The sequence below is a fragment of the Microcebus murinus genome, chromosome 9 (genome assembly GCF_040939455.1).
Source record: "Microcebus murinus isolate Inina chromosome 9, M.murinus_Inina_mat1.0, whole genome shotgun sequence".
Lineage (NCBI taxonomy): Eukaryota > Metazoa > Chordata > Mammalia > Primates > Cheirogaleidae > Microcebus > Microcebus murinus.
This window is the reverse complement of record NC_134112.1, coordinates 2,012,735-2,038,775: the sequence shown is the minus strand read 5'-3', so window position 1 is coordinate 2,038,775 and position 26,041 is coordinate 2,012,735. Positions and strand designations below refer to the sequence as shown.

The 26,041-nt window shown below is 34.8% G+C and overlaps 1 long non-coding RNA gene across 1 annotated transcript; it reads left to right on the top strand.

Moving 5' to 3' along the window:
- Positions 1–377: 377 nt before the first annotated feature.
- On the top strand, positions 378–25,729 carry LOC142872851 (uncharacterized). The gene is made up of 3 exons (XR_012920935.1): positions 378–446; positions 23,366–23,476; positions 25,569–25,729. It is a non-coding gene; the product is annotated as an uncharacterized LOC142872851 (long non-coding RNA).
- Positions 25,730–26,041: the final 312 nt, after the last annotated feature.

The following is a 26,041-nucleotide window of genomic DNA, read 5'->3' as shown; positions in this document are numbered from 1 at the left end:
TAAGAGACAGAGATGGGCAGGTGTCCCGGTGGTGGGGCAGCTCCTAACCACAGGTGCATCCAAGACCCAGGTTCTTTCCGCCTTATGGCTTCATTTCTTAAGCTCGGGCCTCGTTTCATGATCGAAATGGTAGGTGCTAAGTTCCCACTCCAAAGTTTTAGCCTAAAGAGAAGGGGGAAAGAGAAGTGGAAGGCAAGGAATTTCCTTTTTAAAGTGTGTGGCCTGTCTCTTGCGCTGGGCTTTCATCCAGCGTGGCCCTCGGGGCGGGAGGCCCCGCCAAGCTCCGCCCTCAGGCCCCGCCAAGCTCCGCCCTCAGGCCCCACCAAGCTCCGCCCTCAGGCCCCACCAAGCTCCGCCCTCAGGCCCCACCAAGCTCCGCCCTCAGGCCCCGCCGGGCAGGGCTTCCGGGCTCCGTTGCTGAGGCAGTCTGACAGACGCCGAGTGAGGTAGGTTTTTGTAGGCCCTTGTAAGACTTTTATGAATGTTTTAAACAGTGAGTGAGACAAGAAACCATTAGGAGATTCGAGCAAAGGAGTGATAGACATTTATTTGAGAAAAGCACTCTGGCTGTTATCACGTATGTGGCATACTCAGATAGTACTAATCTGCTTGTAATGCTTCTTTTTATATGTGATGCGTGATTATACATAAGTGGTTTTGTTTGATGATCATCTTTTCTGCCCATCAACTTAGTACTGCTACGGTTTCCACTCTTAATTATTGCAGTTCCATACAGAGAGCATATAGAATGGAAGGGAGGAAAACAAAACAATCAAAACCTTTTCCCTCACCCTCCTAGGTTCTCTGGCCAGGGGCCTGCAATTTAGACAGAAAAAAAAAACAGATTAACAAGAAGAAAATAGAAGTTTCTGCGTTTGGTCAGATGGGGGGACATTCTGGCAAGGCTTCTTTCTGCATCTGTTGAATCTTTATTGCTGTAAACTGAAAATAATCCTTATACAAAATGGCATATTTTAGGGTGGCATCTTTTAATCCGTTATTAGATGTAATAGGTACAGAATGGTTCTGGAGTACCTTATCTGTCTTTAATATTGCATAATTCCATCTCTAGTGTGAAACTTTCCTGTGCCTTAATTTGTTTATCTGCCTTGAAAGTTTTAGTTAAGAATAAATGTATTCCACAGTTAAATAGCTCCTGGAACATCATGATCACTCAAAATCTAGTAGCAGTTAATGTTTGTATCCTAGCATATTTTAATCTCCTCCATTTATTTTTGTTTTTAAATTGTATTTTAGCAATTTTTTTTCTATTTCTTCTTCTGTTTAAGGCTCCCGTCTCTTTCTATTATAAATTATTAAAAAATAGTTTGTAAAATTTTTATTGTGAGATTATTCTGGTAAAATACATAAATACTCAGACACAATTTATAGTTCTTGTTAAAAATCTTTTCTATTTCATTTGTTAGTTTTAATCATATACCTGTGGCATATTCCTTGTTAGGTTTTCTACAAAGTTTTTCTTTTTACTTATTTTTCATAAATATTTCTTTTGTATGCCTTCCTAAAAGTCGTATGTAAAATTGTGTTTTAATGTGTTTATGTAAACTGTGTATGTTTAGATACATTTTCCAGGAACTACTCCATGGCTTTTATGGACTTAAGAAAACAAACTCCAAATCTATGAATGTATTATCTCAAATATTTTATGTTATGTTTTCCCATATAAAATCTCACAGTGGGCTGTGTTTTACAATAGACACTACCCTGTGTTCTCCTTGATGCTGTTGCCTTGAATTCAATTTGGCCTAAAAACAAATAAATCAACCAAGAAACAAAGCACCAAACAACAAACTCTTATATAATTTCTATGTGCCTGATAAAGTTTGCCATAGCAAAGTGCATTCTAGATACTGAATTTTTGGGAAAAAACAGTTTCATTTTTTTATCCCTACAGTAAAGGTGTCAGAATAAACCATAAACTTAAAAATGGCAGCACTAGTTAATGCATATATAAGTAGGTGTATCTATATTAGATCTAGGAATTAAAATTTTCTGAAATTGTGCTTCCATTGACTTTTAAACTTAAACTTTAGTCCCATGGATTCTTTGGCTTTAGCCTAGCCTGTGGATTCTCTGGGACACATACCTTTCTTTATTGCTGCACTTCAATTCAGCTGATGGATGGTTGCTAAACGTTCTTCTAGGGAATAGATGGCAGCCTCAGAGAAAAATGCACCCATGGTTTAGATTCTCACACCCCATTATTGCCAGTATATTCTTTGATTGACTGATTGACTAGGCAAATGAAACAACACTTGACCTCAACACACTGCACAGTTTCAATAATTTGTTACCCCACTCAAGAATAATTTTTCTTTAAAATAAAGTGCTAGCTACAACATTTTCATGATTACAAAATATCATTCTAATTATACATAATATGCTTTTTGTCACAAACCTTATTCCCATAACATAGCAACCTACATAGCACAAAATAAAGAAATTCCATAAGTGGGATACTTCCACATTTTTTTACCTGATGCTTAAAATTTTTGCACAATATATATTTGATAAAATAAAAATGAATATATGATAATTATCTCTTCAGACAGCTGAACCATTATGTATAAACTTAATCATATCTTGTTTTCTGCAAAGTTGTTGAAAATATTTAACTGTTTTGTAGAAATATTTATATCTCATTTAGATTTTTTAAGTAATTTAGATTTTAAGTACTTTTTTGGATTACTTTGTCATCTTTTTATTATTTTGAAGGAGTCAGGAATCACGTCCAGTAGATTTGATTCTAAGACTCCTTGGCTGAACTCTCCCAGTGTCTGTTAGTGTGTTTTGAAATTACGGTCCTGTCATCTCTCAAAGGGTAAGTAAGCTGGAAAGGGCATGACAATGTTCTTCTCTTTCTGCTCATGAGATGGTTGAACTGCCCCAAAGCAGCTCAAGGCTGTGGGGGTATCTGGAGGGCCAGAAGAGAAGGAGAATGTCTAGCCCTACAAATCAATTTCCATTCTATTACATTCTTCATACCAGCTTGAAGGGTGCTTATTAAGTGTGCAAAGTACAGTGCAAGAGGTAAGTGATTCAAAATTGGAAAGGGGTTTACTCTGTATTGGTTCTTTATGCAGTCAATCAAATCAGAGACCCGAGTGCAACCTTGATGCTATTCAAAGACCCCATGGTAATATGTCCCCAAAACAGCACAGTTTTCTAAGAGAGGGTGTTTGGCTTCCCTGCAGTCAGGTCTGAATGCAGAAATCCTAGCAGGACATCTCAGCAGAGTTCACATTTTTCTGGCCTCTCAATAACAAGAGGTATATTTTTATTCCTCAGAAATTTCATAAATAAAATACAAAAGCACTCAGTTGAAAATAGATAAATTCACATTACATGATAAAGCTCAGACGAATGCACATTTAACTGCTTTGGATAGGAAAGTGTTCATTTTTTGCCTGATAATAATTAAATTGATTTGGATGTTTCAGTTTAAAAACTAGACTAAATATTAGGAAAACTAAATATATTGTTTGATCTCTGAATAGAACCCACCCTGTGGCAGGCACTTTGCTCCATGCTTTGTATATAAAAATCAATTTGCAAAATCTCAGCATTATTCATTCCAACTCATCTAGCTTTAATTGCAGTGTTATTCTGTGCTTTGTTTCCAAATCTGCTTTACCAAGTAATTAGAACTTTGGAAGGATCCTTAAAGATAGTCACTTTCAAATTTGTATACTAATCATGTCTTATGTAATTTTATAAGCCATCACCCACACTGTTCCTTTACTAAGTCCAAGGAAGTTTATTTCATTTCATCTTTTTCCTAAATTCAGATTAACTCATTTTTATTGCACTGATATTAGGCTGATAAAGCTAGTTATAGTTTTTTAACGATAAACAAGATTTAAGAGTGTTCAATTCATATCTTAAACTGCTCATGTTAATGATAGTACATTATATAAAAACTTTCTTCATATCAGTAACTGTTCATTAGACAGAATGTTAATTCTACTCCACAATCTTGACTGTCAAATGGGATGTACTTTCCATAATAATTTAATAGCAAATTTTGGTCTTGCTTTTCAGCACACTAAAAAAAAAACCCAGATGTCTAATTGAGGAAATATTATTTGAAACATTTAGCACCACCAGCATTAGCATTATGTTGGTGCATGCTTATTCCAAGCTATAAATTTTCAATTAATTCACTCAGAGGAGATTTCCTGTTTTATAGCATGTATTTCATAGTAAAACTGCCTATCACTTTACATTCTTCTCATAGCATCAGTAATGAAACAAAGATATGTCAATGATGTTTCTTTAAGGCAAGTTGTTTTAAAATGTTAAGAAACAACTTCTCACATAAGGGAAGAATTTCTTTTTTTAAACCCATTACATTTGTTAGAACAATTCTCCCCATCAACCGTCAGTGTGTTTGTGGAAGGAGAAAATTACGTGAAACAAGGGACAAGTTATTTTGTAAAAACATATTTCATACTAAATATTGCGTGTCCATTTCATATCTTATGATATTGTGGAAGTTTTGAGCCATGCAGTAGGGAATGAGATAAACAAAGGGTGCCCTGATTATTGGACTGAAATCAACACAGGAGCATGAGGAACCTATCAGTGGACAACTTTAAAGAAAAGTAGTGATAGTGGAAGAATCTCTTATATCACTCAATGTTTTCATAATACAGTTTTTTTAAAATCCAGGAAAATAAAGACTTTTAGTTATAGAAAAAGTATCAGTATGATTATTCTTTTAAATCAATCTGTACCATAAAAATATGCTATACCTTTCTACAGGGGCCTCTGGGAATATTTGTAAGTGTATTTATATGCTGGGCCATAAATCAAATGACTTTAAGAGATTTCAGAATGCAGATAATATTTTTTGAGATCAATTAAAGTAATGATAGCATAGAAAAAAACTGCAAGTGGTACCATTATTTATTGAGCATTGTGTAACGTTAAATAAGAGATGTGGGTGGAGTCAAGCAGCCAGCCAACATAACCCTACTCCAGATCAGTCACTCAAAGTCTGCATTTGTCACTGGAATAATAATATAGTTAAAAAGTTTGAATAAAATAATTTCAACAAGTTGAATAAAAAGTACTGCTAAATAACTTTGAAAAGATTTAAGTTCCTTTTTAAAAATATTTAAATTTCAGCTACAGAATATATAAAATATAATAATATTAATACTCAGTACTTATGAATCTTGAACAAGGGTATAATCACATGCAAAGAAAAAGCGTAAATAATTTTATTACTTTAAAAAGAAAAAGGCAAATTAAAATAAATGTAATCTAAATGTTAAACTTTAGTAAAACAACCATTATTAACATAAAAAAAGAAGTGAAGACAAGTTAATTTAAAATATAGACAACTTTCTGGAGAAATATCTCATTAAAATACAGATACAGAATAAAAATAGTTTAGGAAAAAATAATTTAGGAAATAGGATTTTTTCTTTGGTTTTATATTTTTAGTATGCATGATATATAATATACATACATGTTAATCACTTTCAAACTATGAAGGTGAATTGTTCTAAATGTTTTTCTAAATTGAGTTTCTAAGAAACAGTAACAATTAGTGAATATAGAAAAACTCACTTTATAAATCCAGAAATGCTCTGATAATAAATTGAAACAAATATAGAAGGAACCGTGGCAAAGATTTATTTTATATGGGATCATAGTGTAATCTTAAAAAAAAATAGCTATTCTGTTCCAGAAGTACATTAAAGGAATTAATATATCATTATTAAGACAGATGCTCTTTATCAGTTTATCAAGATATTAGACAAATGTAGAAAAGATAAAATGAACACATTAATGGATTTTAATAAAAATACTTGATAAAATTCAATACCTACTTATTATTTTAAGCAACTATTCTTAAGAAACAAAGAAAGAAGTATTGACCAAATAAATACAATTTCATACCAACCAAAATATCAGGTTTATTTATGATGAAACTTGAAAAACTGATCCTAAAGTTTATTTATAAAGAAAAATTGCATAAGAATATTCATGCCCTACCTGTTTTATGTCTAAAATGTTGACTAAGCTCCATGTTTTCATTCTCTCTTTTTAACAGGTAACTCTTTAAGGATATAAAATCCTTGATTTAGCAGCCTCAATCTAGTTGTAAGTCTTGAGCTATAAAATTCCTCTATTAGTGCAGAGAACCAATAGGAGATATAGGTAGATATGTAGGTAGATAGATAGATAATTCTATCTCTATCAATAGATATCTCTATCAATAGATAGAGATATCTATCTAGAGATATCTAGAGAGATCTAGATAGATCTCTATCAATAGATAGAGATATTTAAAGAGATGTATTATTAGGGATCGGTTCACAGCCCATGTGATTATGGAGACTGAGAAGTGTCATAATCTGTCATCCACTAGTTGGAGAGTCAGTGGTGTGGCTGCAGCCTGTGTCTGCAGGCCTGAGAACCAGAAGCACCAGTGGTTTAAGTTCAAGATCAAGGGCATAATCTGTCCCAGCTCTAATAGTCATACACAGAGAGAGAATTCTCCTGTCCTCCATCTTTGAGTATGAAATGTCCAGTTTCCTTAAGTACTAGGTTTGACAGTTGATATCTCTGACATTTCACTTTGACACTTCTTGTTTTATTTTTATAGTGAAGGGGTACCCTCACTGTTGCAAACATACATTTTGGCTCATGATTATCTTTCACATTTTTTGAGCAATTTTTTGTGAAACCCTGGATAAGTCAAAAATTCATGTTATTTTCAAATATGAGTTCCGTTGTGGAACCAATGCAGCACAGACAGCTTGAAGTATCAACCAAGTGTTTGGGAAGGATGTGGCTAATGAACACACAGTATGTGTATGGTTTAAGAAGTTCTGTTCTGGTGATTTTAATCTTGAAAATGAGCCACGTGGGTGACCTGAGACCAAAGTGGATAATGATGAGCTGAAAGCTGTAGTGGAAGCAAATCCATCTCAACCCGTGAATTAGCAGCAAGGTTTGACATTACTATTCCAACAATATTGGACCATTTGAAACAAATGGGCAAGGTAAAGAAGCTGGCTAGATGGGTTCTGCATGAATTAAATGAGCATCAGAAGAGAAACCATCTCGAAGCTCTTGCCTTTCTTTGCTGTCGGGACATAAAGGGGAACCATTTCTACACTGTATTGTTATGTGTGATGAAAAATGCATTCTTTTAGACAACCACAAGCTTTTGGCACAATGGTTGAATAACGGTGAAGTGCCAAAACAGTCCAAAACTGAATATTCATAAAAAAAAAACCAAAAAACCGTAATGGTGTGTGTTTGGTGGTCCAGCACTGGTATCATCCTCTACAGGTTCATGAAATCTGGTCAGTCCTTTAAGGTGGTTTCTACTGCAGCCAATTAGATGAAAAGATGAGGATGCTTATGATTAAGCAGCCAAGATTGGTCAATAGAGGCAGTCCAATCCTCTTGCAAGACAACACTTGACCACATGTCACACAAACAACGCTGCTCAAACTACAGCAGCTGGACTTGGAAACTCTCTGTCATCCACCATATTCACTAGACCTTGCACCAACTGACTACCACTTCTTCCAGGCTTTGGACCACTTCTTGCAAGGAAAAATATTCATTTCTTACTGAGCTGTGGAAAACACTTCTCTCTATTTCATGGCCACTCGATCTCCAGGCTTCTTCACTGCTGGCATAAACAAGCTTCCATTAAGAGGGCAAAACAGTGTCAGTTGTTTAGGCGCATGCTTTGATTAACTGCACTGCTTCTGGTTTGAGATATAATAAACTGCACTTTTGATTCAAAATTGGATATTCCATATTTCATGACCTACTATTAAGGCTCTCAATGGACTGGGTAAGGCTCACTCACATTGGGGAGGACAGTCTGCTTTCCTCAGTTCACTGATTCAAACACTAATCATTTCCAGAAACATTCTCACAGACACATCAGGAGGAATGTTTAAGCAAATATTTAAGCAGATATTATTATCTGAGTACTGCAAGTCCCACGCAAGTTAACACATAAAATTAACAATCACAATTCCCATGTTTTTATTTTTGAGAGTCTTTACATACATTGGTAATAATTTAACTTCAAATTTACCATATATTTCCATTTAAATTCTAAACTCCAATCTATCTAACTATCTACTTTGTAGCTGGGTATTTTTATAAATTAATGGCTTTCAATCACATTTGGTCAAACAGAGAGTCTGACAAAATTTGTGTATGTCCCTAGACCAATTCCCATTTCCCTCCCACTGTTATTGCCAATTTTATTCCCGAGCTATTTCTACTCCATATTTTATCATGTAATACACACAGGGATGTGGCAGCTGTACGATAGATTACTGGGCATGGGACTGAAAATTCACACTACTAGTGAAGTTATTTTTTTTTTAATAAAAACTTACATGAAGTGGCTTTTAACCACTCTAAATTTCACTTGCTTTACCTAAAAATTGAGCTTAAAATAGCTGACAAATGCCTTGCATGCTAAGCAAACTGTCGGTTAATATTGCTTGTTTGCTGTGTCAGGACCAGAAGTTGAGGTTACTTTTTAACTTTTTTTATATATTTTGATTTTGTAATCCATAATTTGGCTTAGAAATAAGCAACTAAGATCATCTATCATAAAATAAACAAACTAATAAAAAAAAAAAAAAACACCCAGGCCGGGCGCAGTGGCTCACGCCTGTAATCCTAGCACTCTGGGAGGCTGAAGCGGGCAGATTGCTTGAGGTCAGGAGTTCAAAACCAGCCTGAGCAAGATCAAGACCCCGTCTCTACTATAAATAGAAAGAAATTAATTGGCTAACTATTATATATAGAAAAAAAATTAGCCGGGCATGGTGGTGCATGCCTGTAGTCCCAGCTACTCGGGAGGTTGAGGCAGCAGGATTGCTTGAGCCGAGGAGCTTGAGGTTGCTGTGAGCTAGGCTGACGCCATGGCACTCACTCTAGCCTGGGCAACAAAGTGAGACTCTGTCTCAAAAAAAAAAAAAAAAAAAATCACCCAATAACAACACTCTATGTCAAAAGTTTAATAAAGCCACCACCCAGCTCCCAATCTCTGCAGAAAGGCCAAAACACATTCTTATAGCCCCTCTATAAATCCTACTTTTCTGTCTTTCTAATACATTAGCTGCACTTTCAAAAAACATTCTCTACGATTTACCATATCCTAGGACACAAAGCAAGTCTCAATTTTAAAAAATAGAAATTATACCATGTATCTTCTAAGATCACAGTGGAATAAAAGTAGAAATCAACCCTAACAGAAACTCACATTTCTACACAAAAACATGGAAATTAACCTTCTGCTGAATGATTACTACATAAATGAGGAAATCAAGATGGAAATCAAAAAATTCTTTTGAACTTAATGACAATAGAGACACAAGTTATCAAAATCTGTGGGACACAACCAAAGCAGTCCTGAAAGGCTAGTTTATTTCCATAAATGCCTATATCCAAAAGTCAGAAAGATCACAAATAGACAACCTAATGAATCGATTCAAAGAGCTGGAAAAAGAACAACAGACCAACCCCAAATGCAGCAGAAGAAGTGAAAATAACAGATCAAATCAGAACTAAATGAAATTGACAATGGAAACTATATGGAAGATTAATAAAATGAAAAGTTGGTTCTTCAAAAAAATAAACAAAATTGACACGCCTTTGGCTAGACTAATGAAAAGCAGAAAAGAGAATTCTTTAATAAGCTCCATCAGGAACAAAAAAGGAGATATTACAACTGATGCCATGGAGATACAAAATATAATCTATGAATATTACAAAAAGCTTTATAAACACAAACTGGAAAATGAGGAGGAAATGGACAAATTTCTAGAAACACACAGCCTCCCTAGGCTCAACCAGGAAGAAACAGAATTCCTGAACAGACCAATATCAAGTGATGAAATAAAGATAGCAATTAAAATATCCCTAAAGAGAAAAGCATTCCCATTTAGAACTGGAACCAGGAACGGTTGCCCACTAACTCCACTTCTATTCAACACTGTGCTGGAAGTCCTGGCTATAGCAATCAGATATGAAAGTGGAATTAAAGACATCCAAATGGGGGCAGAAGAGAATAAACTCTCACTCTTTGCTGATGATATGATATTATATTTAGAAAATCCCAAGGATTCAACCAAGAGACTCCTGGAATTGATAAATGAATTTAGTAAAGTCTGAGGATACAAAATCAATACATCCAAATCAGAGGCTTTCCTATATGTCAATAATGGTCAAATTGAGAACCAAATCAAAGACTTATTACCCTTCACAATAGCAAAAAGAAAATAAAGTACCTAGGAATATACTTAACTAAAGAGGTAAAAGACCTCTACAGGGAGAACTATGAAACATTGAGGAAGGAAATAGCAGAGGTCGTAAACAGATGGAAATCCATACCATGCTCATGGGGCGGCAGAATCAACACTGTGAAAATGTATATACTATCCAAAGTGATCTACAGATTCAATGCAATCTCTATTAAAATACCAACATCATTTTTCACAGATATAAGAAAAATAATTTTATGCTTCGTATGAAACCAGCAAAGACCTCATAGGGCAAAAGCAATTCTAGGCAATAAAAACAAAATGGGAGGTATCAATATGCCAGATTTCAAACTATACTAAAAAGCTGTAGTTATTAAATCAGCTTGGTACTGGCACAAAAATAGAGACATTGGCCAGTGGAACAGAACTGAGAACCCAGATATAAAACCATCCTCATATAGCCATCTAATCTTCGACAAAGTAGACAAAAGCATACACTATGGAAAAGAAGCCTTATTTAATAAATGGTGCTGGGAAAACTGGATAGCCACATGTAGAAGACTGAAGCAGGTCCCACACCTTTCACCTCCCACAAAAATCAACTCACATTGGGTAACAGACTTAAACCTAAAGTATTAAACTATTAGAATTCTAGAGGAAAACACTGGAAATACTCTTCTAGACATTGGCCTAGGCAAAGAATTTATGAAGAACACCCTATAGTCAATCACAGCAACAACAAAAATAAATGGGACCTAATCAAACTAAAAAGCTTCTGCACAGCCAAAAAACAGTCATGAGAGCAAACAGATAACCTACAGAATGGGAGAAAGTTTTCACTTGCTACACATCTGATAAGGGACTGATAACTAGAATCTATTTAGAACTCATGAAAATCAGCAAGAAAAAAATCAAACAATCCTATCAATAAGTAGGCAAAGGACATGAACAGAAATTTTTCAAATGAAGACAGGATAATGGCCAACAAACATGAAAAAATGCTTAACATCTCTAATCATCAGAGAAATGCAAATCAAAACTGCAATGAGATATCACTTATCTCCAGTAAGAATGGCCTATATCAAAAATTCCCAAAAAAATAAATGTTGGCATGGATGTGGAGAGGTAGGAACACTCCTACACTGCTGGTGGGACTGCAAACTAGTTCAACCTCTATGGAGAGCAATATGGAGGTACCTTAAAGTGATACAAGTAGATCTATCATTTGATCCAGCAATACCACTACTGGGCATCTACCCAGAAGAACAAAAGACAGTCTATAAAAGAGACACCTGCACTCGAATGTTTATAGCAGCACAATTCACAATTGCAAAGTTGTGGAAACAACCCAAGTGCCCATCAATACATGAATGGATTAGTAAACTGTGGTATATGTATACCATAGAGTACTATTCAGCTATAAGAAACAATGGTGACATAGCACCACTTGTATTTTCCTGGATAGAGCTGGAACCCATTCTATTAAGTGAAGTATCCCAAGAATGGAAAAACAAGCATCATATATACTCACCAGCAAATTGGTATTAATGGATCTACACCTAAGTGCACATATAGGAATAACATTTATCGGGTGTTGGGCAGGTGAGACAATGGAGGAGGACATAGGTATATACATACATACCATCTGGGGAATGGTCACTCTTAAAGCTCTGACTCAAGGTGGGAGAGGGGGCAAAGGCAATATACATAACTTTAACATTTGTACCCCCATAATATGCTGAAATAGAAAAGCAAAGAAAAACAAACAAACAAACAAGAAACCTAGATTGTTGCTGATTTTTCTCTTATATTTATTTTTCTTTGAGCCTTAAGTATTGAATCTTCATTATTTTAAAAGTAAGATTCTAGTCAAATATAACTGATGGCTTCATTAGGTTTCTAGAGCTATTGTCACAAATGACCACAACTTGGTGGCTTAAGCCAATGCATTCTCCCACTGTTTTATAGTTCAAAACTTTGAAGTCAAGATGCTGATAGATCCACCCTCCCTCTGAGCTTGGTGGAGAATCCTTCCTTTCCTCTTCCAATGTCCGGTGGCTCCGGGCTTCCTCCGCCTGTGGCAGCGTCACTCCAGTCTCTGCCCTATCATCATATTTCCTCCCCCTCTGCATCTGTCCATTTCTTATAAGGGTATTTATCACTGGATTTAGGGTCCACATGTATAATCCAGGATGATCTTAACTCAATGTCCTTAATTATGTCTGCAAAAACTCTTTTTCCAAATAAGTTCAAATTCACAGGTTCTGTGTAGACATTTCTATTGGGAGCCAACATTTAAACCCACTCCAGTTGCTAAGAAAAAAGAAAAACTTACTTTAAATGCAATATGTGCAAAGTTTCATATACTTAATAAAGCGACACGAAGCAACACTCACATTCTGTACTGTGATGGAGTTGTAGGGAGTCACAGAGAAGGAGAGGATGTGGTGAAGCAATAATCAGTGTTGTTTCTTCTTATTTTTAAAACAAAACAAAACAAAGACTTTCAATATGAAAATCTATTTACTTAAGACAAAATTGCACAAACTTTGGATTTGAGATTTTTCAATCAATTGAGCTTCAGGGCAAAATAAAAAGTATTCTACTAATTTCTGAAAAAATCTAAAACAACTTATCTCCTTCTACCACATCTTATCCTGTCATCTGTAAGAGTAAAGACTTCAAAATTGAAAAAAAAAAGCCACCACCACTAAGAATCAATCTTGATTATTAAATGATTTGTTTATCAAATATAAATTCTTACTATTTATTTTTATATATGTATATAGATACCCCTTAAATTCAAGTGTAACTTGAATTTAACAATGCACCTGGAATCAAAAGTTTTAAATTTTAGACCAGGCATTGTGGCTTATCCCTGTAATCCCAGCACTTTGGGAGGCCAACGAGGGAGGATTTCTTGAGGCCAGGAGTTCGAGACTAACCTGAGCAACAGCAAGACCTTGTCTCTACAAAAAATAGAAAAATTAGCTAGGTGTGATTATATATGCCTGTAGTCCCAGCTGCTTGGGAAGCTGAGGCAGGAGGATCCTTTGAGCCCAGGAGTTTAAGGTTGCAGTGAGCTATGATGACACCACTGCACTCTCCTGTCTCAAAAAAAAAGAAAAAAAAAGTTTTAAATTTTAAAACATAGTATAATATTTGAATATTTCATTATTAGCATCTACATGCATACTCATAACTTTCTAGCAGTTCATTCTGAGTAAAATGTATTTGTATCTTGTGTAGATATGTCAGAAAAAAGATTTGTTTTGGGAGTACCAGGAACTCCTATGACTGTGAAATAAAATCCCTGAAAAGGACACAATTAAATATGTATTTTCCAGTCATACTCCGGGTTTTAAAAACTTAAAGGTGCAAGGTGATATTTGCAATCCTCTTTCACAGTGATCACTTTCAATTCCCTTCTCTCATGATCCTCGAACCCTTTCAACTACTTTGGGCAATTCAAATTACAAGGAAATCATTGTTTTTGGAGTCCCTTTAATATTGGATTAGATCTGGCTTGATGAATTCTTGAGAATTCAATACAGGCTGCTTTTGATCTAGGTCTAATCTAGGGGCCAAACAACCTTCTGCATAAGGTGGTCCTTCAAATACTGTACTCTCTATAAGTTTCTGCCTACATTCTTTTCTTTCCCAGGCCAACTATAGTAAGATCCTTCATTATCCTGGATGTTTGTGTCTAAATATATTCCATGTTAGTATTCTCTTTACAGAATAATGTTGAGGACAGAAAATCAAACTCCAGCCATAGAGAATTATAGTTACCTAATTCTAAATTTGAGTTGTTCACACTTCTGCCAATGACAGTAGCTATTTGGCAGCCATATTGTTTTGTTGATTTATATTTTTCTTACGGCCAATTACCTCTCCTACAGTTTCTTTCTGTAAGTTTTATTGTTATGTGACTTCCTATCTCAATCTGTTCCTATTGCTATGGAAAATTTATAATATTTATAAATTTATGACTTATAAACAACAGAAATTTATTTCCCATAGTTCTAGAGGCTGTGAAATCCAGAATCAAGGCACTGGTAGATTTGGTGCCTGGTAAGGGCTTTCTGCTTGTTGCTGCATCCTCATGTGGTGGAAGGTGGAGGGCTAAAGGGAAGAGCCGCTTCCTGCTACCTCTTTTATAAGGTCACTAATCCCATTCATTAGGATTCACCTTCATGACTTAATCACCTCCTAAAGGTCTCACCTCTTAATGATTATCACATTGAGATTAAGTTTCAGTATAAGAATTTTCAAGGAACACATATATTTAAACCATAGCACCTGCCTGTTTTGTTCCTCTATACTTAGTTCTGATGTTCATCTATTGTACAGTTTACATGTTTTTGCTAGCGTCCCTGTATTGTTCTTGCTCCTTGAAATGTAAAAAGTCCTCATTCTGTCACCTCAAATTTGGACTCTTCTACACATCTTCAAATAGTGAACATATTTATTAAGCATACATTGAATATCTTAATCTAACTCATTTAAAAAATGCTTAAAAAGTTAGGATTGAAGATAAAGTTCTCTTATGTTACAAAATTGGGCAATAACTTTTAGTTTAAGCATTTCTATTAGATATTAACTCCCCTAACTGGACCAGAAGAAAGCCCATATTTCATCTTTCCCACAAAAATATTATTTAATTTCATACTATATTCCAACATAGTTAAACATTTCCATTTTTAGCCAGACAGTAAAATTGTCAGATTAAAAAAGTAAACAAGGTTAGTGTCACATAAATTGTTCTTATTGAACCTGAATCCATTTTAGGAGAAACATAACACTCTTTTAATAATTTCTTAGATTATTTTTCCAAATGTCAATGTCAAGCTTATGGGTTTGTAGTTTTTACACTAGAACTACTGATAATGGAAGCCATTGCCTTTCATGTCTCATAACTGGGACAATGTTGCCAGTTTGTTATTCTCCAATTCCCTTTCCCATTGTATTTTCATCTCAAAAAGTTACTTATAGTAATTTAATGGTATTATTAGTATTTTGAAACATTTATGTAGACTAGCATCTTTGAATACATTTTTGTGTGATCTTAGACGATTTTGCTCCCTTACTTTGCTTTAGTTCCCACTAGGTTCCACTCTTGCAAGAACAGTAAGTAACTTCTTAGCTGAGAAGAGGAAAGTAAAGTAGTACGGAGTGGTTCTGCCTGTTTAATACCACACAGCTCCAGGCGTCCTCCTCATCAGCAAAATGGTTGCATTGTGTTGCCTGTATATGACTGGAAATCAGTAATTGTTTTATATAAGGCAATTTGACATTGACTAGAACATTTAAATTACTAGAGTATTTTATTTTCCTACTCTTGAATAAATGGCCATTTCCTGTAATATAGGCCGGCTTATTATAAAAGCACATATGACTTATGAAACAATTTTATACATTAATTAATAGAGAATACTTATTCCTACTATTAAATATCATAAATTATTATTTAATTTATGTTCCATACTTTACTGCATGTCAATGAAGTAGAAAAGAAAGCAGTAATGGATCATACTAAAATGGATAATGAGAATATCCACTGTGCTCTGAGGAAAACACGGAACAGTCCTCTGCCCATAGAGGCGAAACAGTCCAAGCTCCCCTTCGCTATGAGTTTGGTGGTATTATATCTTATAGCAAAAACATGCATATTGTATTTTTCCCATTGAGATCAGGCTGTCAAGTTAATTTTCATTCTTACTAAATGTATGCTGAATGAATCTTTATAAATTTTAGTTTCAAAGAATTTTCAGCATGTAGACGTAGGTAGAAATGCTAAAATTTGCTAAAGGTCAAAAGCAAGCTAGCATTCCTACATAGTGGAAATACAAAAGCTGTACTGTCAGAGATATATCATTATATCTTGTTCTAAAGTAACATAATTTACATTGAAATTTGGGAGTGAAATAACTTAAAATTTTAAATGTAAAAATCTCTTATAGGATAAATATATGTGTTAAGCATTGGAGAAAGATGTGCCTAAAGGTCAGAAAGCTCATTTTCCTGTGCCTTACTTATAACAGTGCTGAGACAAAGCAGAGAGTGTCATATTTTATATTTTACAGAAGAGTTACTTTATGAAAATAAATGTGATCTTTTTCATTTTGTAAGAGTAACATGTACATCACAGAATATGAGAAATATATAAAACATTTAAAATAGCATTAGAAATTAAGAACAGTTATAGCCTTTATTCTTCTTTATTCGCTTATTTTAGGAAAAGAACACCATAAGAAGGCCTCTTAACTCTCCTTTTATATTGTTTTTTGTGCATTTTGTGCTGCTATGACAGAATACCCAAGACTGGGCAATTTATTAAAAACATAAATTTTTGGTTAATAATTCTGAAGGCTGGGAAGTCCAAGATCAAGGGGCTTGAGTCTTGCAAAGGCCTTCTTACTGCAAGTTCCTGTGGTGGGAAGGCAAAGAGAGGGCAAGAGAGAGGCAAAAGGGGATGAACACTTCCTTTAAAAATGAACCCACTCCCAAGAGAGCAGCATTAATCCACTCACTCCACGCATGTAGCTTAATCACCTCTCATGGGCCCTGCCACCCAACACTGTTGCTAAAACATGTTTTTGGTGGGGCACATTCAAACCATGGCAATAATTTAACCATAATAATAATTTAGTCTTGAAATGAAATGAAATGAAAGGTTTAAATCACTTGGGTGCGATATGATAATTCATCCTGAATATTGAGGAGGACTCAGGTGATTGTTCTTGATGTCCAGGAGGCGGAGAAGATGTGAGAACATCTTAAAACCTGTGGTGCTACTCACGTGTGTGTGGTGCTTTGTTTCTCCTTGGAATGCTTCCACAGCTTCTCAAGGTCTTGAAACTGACAGAAATTTTCAAATAATATAAAATTTAGCTTCCATATAATAACCTCTTATAAAATTATTTCAACTTATTTTAATTAAAATAAAGCAAAATTTATTCCTTTTGGTCCTCACAAATACAGGATCATGTAACCACTACTGTGCCAAGACATAGAACATGAATCACCACAAAAACTTCCTCATGCGGTTCTTTCTGCTGTCTCTCAATAGCACAAGTAGTTTCCCCTGGCCACCTGTGTCCCAATATATTTACCATTTTTCAGAATGTCATATAATGGAATCACTCACCATAAAACTTTCTGAATGTAGGCTTCTTTCACTTAGCACGATGCATTTGAGATTAATGCATCTTCCTGCCTGATCCTTGTTACTGCTGAGGGGCATCCATGGCAAGGCTGCGCTAGGATCCTTTTACCCATTTCCCCATTGGAGTATGTTTGCATTGCTTCTGGGCTTTGTCAGCTATACAGAAAACTGTTATAAATATTCATTACAAGTTTTTGTATGAATGGAAGTTTCCTTTCTTTTTGGGAAATATGTAGAAGTGGGATTGATAGGTCATATGTTAAGTGTATATTTAACTTTATAAAAACGATTATCAAGATATTTTCCAACATGGCTGTAGCAGTTTTGCATTTCCACTAAAAATGCATGAGATTTCCAGGTGTTCTGCACCCTGGTCAGCACTTGATTTTATCAGTATTTTTTATTTTAACCATCCTAAAAAGTGTATAGTGGTATCTCATTTTGGTTTTAATTTACATTTTCATGATGACTAATGATATTAAGCATCTTTTCACGTACTTATTTGCAATCTGAATGTCTTCTTTGATGAGATATATGTTCAAATCTTTTGCCCATTTTTTTGTTTGTCTCCTTAGTGATCTTTGGAAGTTCTTTAGATATTCTGGTTATAATTCCTCAATCAAATGTGATTGATATATCTTTATTGAAGACCTGAAATATGTCTTCTTTTAGCAACTTATGAACAAATTATTTCCCTACTTAAAACTAAGAATTGTTTGTCATTCATATTTGTACCACCAAGAATCTCATATGGTGTCATGCACATAGTAAATATTAGAAAGGAGAAAAAAAGGAACATTAATTGCATTGCAATGAATAACATTCATGAAGTCCCTAGATAAATCAGATACATAATTTTTGCTCAAAATTGTGACTGCCAACAACATGATATTGCTACCACAAAGAAATGGATAATGTAAAAACAAACCAATGACCATAGCAAGCTAAATGGCTAAATGAGCATTTTTTCCCTCCAAAGGAGATGTCTTAGTCCATTTGTGTTGCTATAAAGGAATGCCTGAGGCTGGTTAACTTATGAAGAAAAAAGGTTAATTTTTCTCATAGTTCTGCAGTATGTACAAGAAGCATAGTGCTGACATCTGCTTCTGGCAAGGGCCTGAGGCTGCTTCCACTCAGGGCAGAAAGGGAAAGAGAGCCAGAATGCAGAGAGAGGGAGCCAGTGAGAGGAGAGAGGTGCCAGGCCCTTTTAAACAACCATCTGTTGTGGGAACTATTAGAGCAATAGAGCCCAAACTCACTCATTACCTCAAGAATGGCAACTTCCTATTCATGGGGGACCTGCCCCCATGACCCAAACACCTCCCACCAGGCCACAACTCCAACACTGGGATCAAATTTCAGCATGAGGTTTGGAGGTATCAAACATCCAAGCAATACCAGGAGACTGTGACTGACTTTGAATCTCAGAGAAACTCAACTAAGTGGTGAAGAACTACTTCCTTACAATAAGAGGAAGACACATTCAGATATAGCATGCACACAGATATGTATGGTTTCCTTCTTTCCTTTCTATTTTTCTGTATGAGTTTCTACCATGAGATTCCTCATCCCCAATTTGACATGTTTGTTTCTGTTCTCCTAGTCACTACCCTCGGGTTTCTGCTCTTCTTACTCTAGCATATTACTGGGTGACCACCTACAAAGATACAGTTTCAAGAAAGTTTATAATGCTCAAATCTACATTCCTAGCTCCAATATCTGTCCTGAGTTTCATACATTTATCAATAATTTTCTGGTTGATAAATCCAACTCAACTCCACATGTACTACATTAAATTTACATCTCACTGCAGATAAATGCATCCTTGTTTTCTTGGTAATGATATCAACTTATAGTCTGTTATCTAAAATATATACCTGGGGTTGATCCATATTCTTTTCCCCCATTTTTCACCCATTCTATTCTTATTAATGGCCACTTGATTTATTCCCAGTGTCATTGTCTCTGTCTTGCTATTATAATATTTTAAAAAATGTATTGTGGCAAGAACACTTAACATAAGATCTACTCTCTTAATAAATGTTAAATTGTACAATAGAGAATTGTTACTTATAGAGACAATATAATATAGCAGATATTAAGAATATTTATCTTGCATAAATGAGACTTTGCCTCTTGATTGGCAATTCTCTATCTCCTCCTCGCACCAGCCCTGGGCAAACACCATTCTACTTTCTGATTCTGTGAGTTTTACTATTTTAGATACCTCATATAAGTGGAATCATGCAGTATTTGTGCTTCTGTGACTGGCATAATTTACTTATTATTATCTCTTTAAGGGTGACAATTTATACATGGACTAATTCCTGGGCTCTCTATTATGTTCTGTTGGTCTGTAAATTTGTTTTTTTTTCCATTACAATGCTGTTTTAATTACTGTAGTTTTGTCATACATTTTGAAATCAGGAGGCTTGATGCTTCCAGCTTGTTCTTCTTTCTCAAGATTGTTGTGGCTACTAAGGTTTGTGTGTACGTGTGTGTGTGTGTGTGTGGTGTTCCACACAAATTTTACTATTGTTCCCTATTTCTGTAATAAACACCATTGGGATTTTGCTAGGGCTGTACTGAATCTACAAGGTGCTTTGAGTCATGAACATATTAATAATATTCAGTCCTCCAACTCATGAACATGAACTGTATTTCCCTTTGTGTCTTCCTTAATTTCTTTTATTAATGCTTTTAGTGTACAACTGAAATTAATTATTAATTAATATTTTCAGTGTATAACTCTTTCATATCCTTAGTTAAGCTTATTTCTAAGTATTTTATTCTTTTTGTATCTATTGTAAAATAAAATATTCCTCAGTTTTTTTTTCTCACATAGTTCATTGTTAGTGTATAGAAACATAACTTCTTTTCTATGTTGATTTTGTATTCTGCAACTGACTGAATTCCTTTATTAACCTGTTCTAATAGTTTTTTGGGGGAGTCTTTAGGGTTTTCTGTAATAAGATAATGCCACATAAAACCTGAGACAATTCATTAATAACTTCTTCCTTTACAATTTGGGTGTCCTTTCTTCCTTTGTCTTGCCTAATTTCTCTTGCTAGGACTTTCATTGTTATGTTGAACAGGAGGGCATCTTTGCCTCCTTTCTGACCTTAGGGGAAAAGCCTTCAGTGTTTCATGGTTGAGTGTGTTACCTGTGAGCTTTTTATATATATTCTCTATTGCATTGAGGTAATTTCCTTCTATACCTATTTGTTGAGAGTTTTTATTATGAAAGGGTGTTAGATCTTGTCAAATTCTTTTTGTACATCTATTGATATATTCCTGTGATATTTAATCATTCAATCTGTTAATGTGGTTTATTTATTATAACACATCAATTGATTTTTGTGTATTGAACCATATTTGCATCCAGAGATAAATCTCACTTGGTAATGGTGTATGATCCTTTTATAATATGCTGTTGAATTTGGTTTACTAGTTTGTTGAGGATTTTTGTACCAATATTAATTAGGTATATTGACCTGTCATTTTTTAAATTTTTGATTGTGGTGTCTTTTTCTGGCTTTCATATTAGAGTAATGCTGGCCTCATAGAATGAGTCTGAAAGTATTCCTTACTCTTGAATTTTATGGAGGAAATTGGGAAGGGCTTACATTAATTATTCCTTAAATATTTGATAGAATTTATCAGTGAAGCCATTTGGTCCTGGGCTTTTTTGTTGTTTGGGGGCTTCTGATTACTGGCCAAATTAAATTACTCATTATTACTCTCTTCAGATTTTCTATTTCTTCATGATTCAGTCCTTGTAGGTTAATATACTTCTATATATGTACCCACTTCTTTTAGGTTATCCAGTTGTTGGTGCAAAATTGTTCATACTAATTTCTTATGATCTTTTTCATATCTAAGGCATCAATTGTAATGTCTCCTCTTTCGTTTCTCATTTAATTTATTTGGGTCTTTTCTCTCTCTCTTTTTTTCCTTTAGTCTATCTAAAAGTTTGTCCATTTTGTTTATATTTTTATAATACCAACTCTTAGTTTTGTTGATTTTTAAATTTTTTTCTAGTCTATATTAGTTTTATTTTTGTTCAAATGTTTACCTCCTCCTTTCTTTGAACTTTATGCTTTGCTTTTCTTGTGTTTTCTTTGTTTGTTTGATTTTGTTTCTTGGATTTTTTTTCCTTTCAGTTCCTTGATATGCAAAGTTAGGTTGCTCATTTTGGGTCTTTCTTCTTTTTTGATGTACTCATTTATTGTTATCAACTTCCATCTTAGTAGTGCTTTTGCTGAAGCCCAGAAGTTTAGGTATGTTGCATTTTCATTTGTCTGAAGATATTTTCTAATTTCCCTTTTGATTTACTCTTCTTAGTTGTTCAAAACTGTACTGTTTAAATTCTTCATACCTGTGAATTTTCCAGTTTTCCTTCTGCTATCTAGTTCCATCCTATTGTGCTTGGAAATACTTGGTATTACTTCAATTTTCTTAAAATTGTTAAAGGCCTTTGTGTTATCCACCCTGGAGAATGTCATGTATGCACTTGTGAAGAATATATATTCTGTTGCTGCTGAGAAGCCTATTCTGTGTATTTCTGTTAGATATATTTGTTTGATAGTGTTAAGTCCACTGTGTTTTATTGATTTTCTGTCTGGCTGTTCTATCTAATATTGAAAGAGGAGTATTGAGTGCCCCACTATTATTGCATTGCTATTTCACCCTTCAGTTGTGTCAATATCTGTTTTAGCTATGTAGATACTCTGATGTTGAGTACATATATATTTATAACTGTTATGTCTTCCTGGTGAATTCACACTTTTATCATTATTATAATCATGTATATAATTATTAATATAAATAATAATAATTATATTAATTTTGTCTACATATTATATAACATTAATTTTAGTGTCTATAACATTAATTTTAGTGTCAATATAATATAATTAATTATATAATTTTATTAATAATAATATAATTAATAATAAGTGATTAATTATGTAATCCATCATCATTAATCATTCTATCCTTTTTTGTTTTTTGTGATAGTTTTCCCACTTAAACTCTATTTTGTTTGATATAGGCATATCTGCTGCTGCTCCCTTTTTGTTGCTATTTGCATGGAAGCTCTTTTCCCCTTTTATTTGCAGCCTATTTGTTTTCTCAAATCTAAAGAGAGTTTTCTATAGACAGCATATAGTCAAATCTTGGTTTTTTATTCATTTATTCACTCTATCTCTTTTGATTAGAGAGTTTAATGCCTTTACTTTTTAAGTAATTATTAATGAAGAAGGATTTACCATTGTCATTTTGTTAATTGTTTTTGTTTGTCATAGTTCTTTGGTTCTTTTTCTCTCTCTGTCATCCTTTGTGTTTCAGTTTTTGTTTTTGTTTTGTTTTGTATTGATTTGCTTTGATTTCTTTTTTTCTTTTGGATAAGTTCTTTAGGTATTTTCTTTGTGATTACCATAAGGCTTACATAAAATATCTTATAAAAATTTGTTTTAAGTTAACAGCTTAACTTCAATCACATACAACAACATTATACTTTTATTACTTCCCCTCACTTTGTGTTATCAATGTCACAATTTACATGGATCTGTATTGTTCCTCTATTGACATATTTTAGTAATGTTTATTAATAATTTTATCTTTTGATTTTTTATTAGAATTAAAATGATTTACCCACAAACATTACAATAATAAAATTGTATTCTTCAACTCCACAATTCTTTTTGGTGCTTTTTAATATTTTTTCTTTGTTGAAATTCTTTCTTTGTCCATGCATGGTTCTCCTGACCTTAGTGAGCATTTTTATGATGGCCAATTGATATTTTCTTGTAAGTAAATAATATAGCTCTGGTTTATTACAGTTAGTTTCTGGACATGTATCTGGTTCCTTTGTTTGGAATACATTTCCTTATTTTCTTGGACTTTGTTCCAGTTGTCTGAAACCACCTCTCCCAGTCTCCATGGAGTGGTAGCAGATAGTGGGAGATCAGCCAGAGATCCAGAGGCCTCTCTGCCTTTCATGTGGAGCCAACCTGCTTTTCTCGTGAGTAGCCCCAAGTGTCTAGAGTGTGCTAGGTCCCATCAGTGCAGTTCTTCAGACAACCCCTAGAAAATTCAGATTATTGGATACTATGATTCTTCCCCAGGGTGCTGGGGTCTGGGATATTTTATATATTTGTTGAGCCAAGAGTGAAGCTGTGGCAACTAGTTGCATTCTAGATCAGACTTCCATTTATGTTCTCAGTGGGCCCCAGCCAGCAGGATTATGGCAGTGCTCCGAGACAGGCTAAACAGAAGCCAGTCCCCTAGGTAGCCCATAGCAAAGTTGGAGCATTAGATGCGTAGTTCACCTCTCTCTCTCCTCAGAGAGAGCTGGGAGCTAAGGAATTTTCTCTGATTGAATTGTGTTGTTCCAGGCATAAGAATTATGGAAAAAGGGTGCACCTAGTTTCTCTAGTATCTTCGATGTGGATAGCCTTATGGTCACCTGGGGTACAGGAGCCTCTCAATTAGTTTCTGTATTTTTCCTAAAGGAAATATTCCACGAATTGTCATCCAACTGGTGTGTTCTTTGAGGGAAGGAGGGTACAGGGCTTCCTGATCTGCCATCTTGATCAATAAATCATTTTTAATAGTATCTACTATGTGCCTAATGTATTGATCACTGTACACATTCTTCTTTCATTGCCCTTATTGCATTGAGCTCTAATTTATAAATTACTTCATTTTTGTCTAACTTAAGCAGGTACCAAATACCATTTACTTTTTTACTGCTGGCACTTAGTGTAGAGTTAATGGTATAGCTATAATAAAACCTGATAGATAAATTTTATGTTTACTATATAAATAAATAAGTGGATTAATACATTAACATTACATAAGAAATTTATTTTATTGCCTGCACCATTTTTTTGTTATTGGAATGTCATTTTCCCCATGTAAAATTTAATCACTAAAATGTATATTAGTTTTTTTCCAATGTGTGTAAATCCATGGCAAGAGCACATTTACAACCCTTAAGTTGGAAGATGGCATATTCATCAAGTTTAAGTTGTATAGCTTAAACAAAAATAAACTAGAGTAAAAAAAAAACAAATATTAAATGACCTATAACTATTTCATTCAAGAGAAAATTTTACAAATGTTCTAGTTAGTTAAGAAGTGCAAATATTTGATGAATCTGTAACTGAGTACATTAAGTTTTGACCAATAAATACTGATCATTCTGGCTGGGCACGGTGGCTCATGCCTGTAATCCTAGCACTTTGGAAGGCTGAGGCAGGAGGATTGCTTGAGCCCAGAAAGGAGTTTGAGGCTGCAGTAAGCTATGATGAGGCCACTGCACTCTAGCCCAAGCAACACAGTGAGACCTGTCTTAAAAATATATATATATATATACTGATCATTCCTCATTTTGTTGTTGTTGTTGTTGTTCAGTTGTCCTTAACTCGGGGGATGTAAGTTGACTTATTAGAATCACTGAATTCACAGAATTAGTAGCTAAATAGGTAAAAAAGTCCAGAGATTTTCTTACAAGCTGTGTAGTGTCTATAAATCTACAGTTCTAGGAATCACCCGCGGGTCTATCCATGTCCTGTGGTAATGGTGTTCAGACTCTTCTACACTCCAGTCAACTGGGAAGCTGGAAGTTTTCAGTGCTCAGACTGTAGCCCACACCAATTGCATCTGAGTTTTGTGGGTTTTAATCATTTGCGTTCATACTTTTTAAAGCCTCCAGAAAATTCCAGCATAGAGCCAAGTTTTAGAACCAGGACCTAATATAATCCTGCCTGCATGTGTTCTAACTCTTCCTAACTTTCTCTAAGATCTAAATACACTTTTCAAGACTATCGCCCCTTCATGCTGTAGGGGCGTGCAAACCGAAGCCAGCTGACGCTGCCAAATTAATACACTTTACACCCACGCCTGATCGCATCACAATGGCGACAGAAACACCGGAGCATGTGTTCCCAACAAGTTTACAGCCTAATGAAAAGCCCAAGGGCAGAGATAGAAAAGGAGGGAAAGGTGATTTTGTGAGAAAATAGCAAATAATAGATAAGAATTTGATGGCCTTGAAGCACCCAGGAGGGAAGACCTAGTCCTTACAATCCAGAAATTTCTTATTGATTTAGGTGACATGTAAGTTGGAACCTAATGGAAATAGCCTGGAAAGAATGAGGAACAGGAAGAAAGCATTCCTATGGGAGACACGGTGATTTCGCAGAACTCTGCTCAGTGCAGTGTAGACGCACGCTGGCACCTGGCACTGAGGGAGGAGCAGCCAGGGACGAGGCTGTCCAGGTCAGCGGGAGCCTTTCTAGAAGGACTATGGAAAATATTTTATGAACTTTAAACTACTTTTCTTTAAAATTTGGATAAACAGAAAAAAAAGACAACATTATTTTAAAATAAAGTTAATAAAAATTATGCTTAATGCTTACAGAATTGCCATTAATTTCTTCTTAAAACAAGTATTGAGGTGCGTGTCCCTGTTTGGCATGGGCAGGCATGCTCTCCTGTCCGGACCAAGAAACCAGGGCTCAGCGCCCCAGTGAAGGGGCAGAAAATATGTAGCTTCTTCTCAAGATCAAACTCCTGTATCTGG